The sequence below is a fragment of the Littorina saxatilis genome, linkage group LG10 (genome assembly GCF_037325665.1).
Source record: "Littorina saxatilis isolate snail1 linkage group LG10, US_GU_Lsax_2.0, whole genome shotgun sequence".
NCBI lineage: Eukaryota > Metazoa > Mollusca > Gastropoda > Littorinimorpha > Littorinidae > Littorina > Littorina saxatilis.
The window spans coordinates 45,374,645-45,378,916 of record NC_090254.1 but is presented as its reverse complement, the minus strand read 5'-3'; positions in this window follow the sequence as shown (position 1 = coordinate 45,378,916).

Here is a 4,272-nt window from a genome sequence, read left to right as displayed (position 1 = left end):
CAAAAATTAATACACATTTTCTGGGAAAAAAACAACTACAAGCAAACAAACAGACAAATAAAACAAACGCAAAACACACCACTCAGCTCCCTCTCCTCACCTTCCCTATCCCCACCCCACCCCCTACGCCCTCAACATATCCCCAACGTCACCTCCCAATAACGTTACGTTTGGGAATGTTTAATCAGAGCAGTTATGCGAATTAGGTTGTAAATAAAACACAATAAATATGTTTCCGCTCAAAGGGCAAAAAACAACCTTCTCCTGTTCCGCTGCTTAAACTGATTCACCTTTTATTATGCGCAAAGAAAACAAGAGGGACGGTAGGGGATGGTTGAAGGAGGAAGGGAGGGGGGGGGGGGGGGGGGTCGAGCGTTCACAGGCATGGTATGTATCGGTATCGTATATCATTAACTTTAACGTGTGTACCCCAGGGCATTCGTGACGTTTGAGAAGACCCCCCCTGGCACCTCCCCCGCTCCCAAAAGATCTTCTTCTGCGTTCGTGGGCTGAAACTTCCACGTACACTCGTGTTTTTTGCACGAGTGGAATTTTACGTGTATGACCGTTTTTACCCCGCCATTAAGGCAGCCATACGCCGCTTTCGGAGGAAGCATGCTGGATATTTTCGTGTTTCTATAACCCACCGAACTCTGACATGGATTACAGGATCTTTTCCGTGCGCACTTGGTCTTGTGCTTGCGTGTACACACGAAGGGGGATAAGCCACTAGCAGATCTGCACATAAGTTGACCCGGGAGATCGGAAAAATCTCCACACTTAACCCACCAGGCGGCCGCGACCGGGATTCGAACCCTCGACCTTCCGATTAAGAGGCCGACGTCTTACCACCCCGCCACTGCGACCGTCGAAAACAAAAGATTAATCGTTATGCCCCAGCAGTCACGCTTCTATAACCCTTCGTGCTTCAGTTGTTTCTTATCTCCAGAACCGCTGGCAGTATATTCCCTATAGACCTTTCTTATTACCGTTTTTAGACCCCGGAGATAACAATAATAAGAGCGATGTCCAAATGGACACCCGTGAGTCCACGCTGTACGTCCAGGAGGCCATTTCTTTACTTCTACGATTCCGCGGTTGTCACTTTGCTTGCATGACGAAAGAGGGTAGACGCTAGTGATTCATTTCAGTTTTATTTCCGGTTGGAGGGGAAATACTCCCTGCACAATTCACGCAGAAGAACAAACAATTATGAACAGTACGGAACGAAGAAAGAACGACGATGAAAAGTACGGAACGAAGAAAGAACGACGATGAAAAGTACGGAACGAAGAAAGAACGACGATGAAAAGTACGGAACGAAGAAAGAACGACGATGAAAAGTACGGAACGAAGACAAAACGGCTGGTTAACCGTAAAAGAAAATGTCAATCATGATTTGGTTTGGAACGAAGCATATCAGAGCGCTCTCATATCGCGAGTCGCATCAGGCGCTTTAACAATAAAATTAGGAACAAATCGTGATTAGCCTTTTCATAGCAAAGTACTCTCAAAATCCACAGTCGTCACGTGGTGTCAAACACGAATCCGAATGTAGGCGGGAATGAACACGTCATGCATAACACTACTGTTCTCTACGCCAAGCGACGCAGACAATTCACCAGATTAGCACCATCGTCTACACGCATCCGCACCTAATTAGAATCACATACTACTCAGTGGCGAGCACAGCGGCATGCGGTCACAGTCATGATTTTAATTAGGACTGCCATATCCGCTGTGAATACATCACACTGATTGTGTCAGCGTGAAGAGTAAAGTCGACCGCAAATTGAGAATTCTCAGAAGGATCAGAATAAACGCCTGACCAACTTTATCCGGGATTAACACTTCTCCATTGAAAAAGCACGACTGTTTCCAGTGAAAGATACCGCCGAACCTGTCTTAAACGACCATGATATACAAATTGTGGTCGTTGTAGGCAGATGTACACAATAACAAGGTGAAATTGTATGTCAACGAAAACACCCCTGGGTTATTTTGAAGTGAACGTTTGATGGCAGGTGGCCGTTTTCGAGAGGTGATCGCAAGAACAGGTGCGACTGTCAATTTCTGATTGTGTGGACACTTTTGTTGATTACCATTGATCTGTCCTGGTTTTGTTTGGAACAGGAAAACCTGTAGCATGGATACACACACACACACACACACACACACACACACACACACATACATACCACACCACACAAACATACACAGGCACACATACACACAGATATACACACGCACGCACACAGACAGACACAGGCACACAGACAGACAGACAGACATCATCATATCATCCTCATCATCATCATCATCATAATCATCATCATCATCATCATCATCATCATCATCAGTCACCTGACTGAGGCAGTCGTCGGGGAGCCAAGGGGGGGGGGGGGGGGCAGAAGAGTCAGAAACCCATCTCCAGACTGTCCTGTTTGGGCCCGTCGAATGTTTAGTGGGTGTCAATTCTCATTAAAACGGACCACGCAACTCGCTTGTTTGGCCAATGACTCGGGTTCAATGCGGTCAAGTCTTGGCACTCAAGGGAGGGAACTTCGACAAAGGCGCAGAACCCTACAGTAATGTGTACATTGGCCGACAACGTCCCGAACGGCCCTGTGAGTGTGCGAGGAGTCACACTGCGGCGTGAGAGCATTTACTTACGACGATTTACCCCCTGGACTGGAAACCAAAGCAGAAGTCTTAGTTGTCTTACCCAGGGGACGTAACACACTAGTGCTCTAACCTTCGTGCTCCCATTTGAAGGCATTACGGGAATCCCAAAGACGGTACACCAAGCATCAACGTTGGTGTTTTTCTCTTAAACTACCACAAAACATTTCCGCAGGTTTCATATATTTCAACACCTAACAAATGGCCGTCAAATCCCCTCAAGGATTGGAACAGCCAAACCATTTTGAGTTCCACTCCGTACCATCCATTACTTCGTGGAATCGAACCCATTTCCCACAGGACCAAAAGGCAGACTTTTTACCAAACGCATCCCATTTTCACCGTCCCAGACCAAGGACCCAATCTTCAACAAATCAGGCAGTGCAAATCTCTGGATTCTGCTAAGGTTTCCAAGGGACTAGAAGCCTTTTCTCAGTCGCGAGAATTAACGGCTAGTCGTTTCCTGCGATGTTTGTCTCCACGTGATGTTGGTTCCTGGAGAAAAAATAACGGACAGGAGCGGCGACTAAGTCTCTTCCCTTCAGAATCCGCAGATGAGAGCACGACAGACCCATTGCCAACAGACGTAGTTTGATCTGCGGGTCTGAGAGGCTTCGTGTGGAAGCCGCGAGCACACACTCGTCCATTCCAGGGCAGATTGTCTCGATTAGGAAATAATCTGTCTCCGTGGACTCAGCGGTCCTGTGTTCGACTGCTCTGCTGAAAATGTCACGAGCAACGACCAATCTGTTTATCAGACAAACCACATAATGAAACGTAAAAGGAAATCTTGAAATAAATGCGAATGAGGTCAAAATAAGTACGCGGGAGTCTGGGTGGAACATCTCCACATTAGATAATGGGCAGAATATACCTGCGCAGTTTCATCAGCACAGACGACGCACTGCCTATGATTTATGCCGCGATAGGGATTATGACGAGTACTTGGCCTGTTTTCCTTTCATGCAACGTGTAGCGGGCTGGGATAATCTGCAGTGCGTCGTCGGTCCTGTTAAAGTTACATAATATGTGAGCGGAGCCCCTAAGAAATGATGACAACAAAATAATGTAGCCAATCTGTCGGTGTAACAGAAATAAAAGGTTTTTATCGTACTGCATTATTCTCCTAGTCCTGGCTGGCTCAACGAATGTTTGAACAAAATTTAAATGAAGTCGAAAAAAACATGCGTTTGCCACTACTGCTTTCACGAGAGTAAGTGCATCAAACAATGCCAGCTGCTGTGCTTAGGATGTTCATTTGTTGTATGTGACTAATAATAAGTATTGAACTCAGCGCTACGCGCGCGCTTCATTCAATAATTGATTCCCTCGATTTGCTTTATAAATGTGTTAGCGCACTGTGATGTCTCAATAACTTAACATGTGCATGCTTATTACCAAGACCTAAGTAAGGGGACAATGGGGGCAGTTCGGAAAAGTCGGCTTGAACTTTGCACGGCTTTCGCGTGACATTACACCTCAAAGGGCTTTCAGACAAAAGCTGCGTGATTTGTTGGATACAACTCCGAGTCATCCTCGTGGTCAAGGGCTTTGTGGCGGAATCAGTGCATGTGTGATAACGGCATAGCG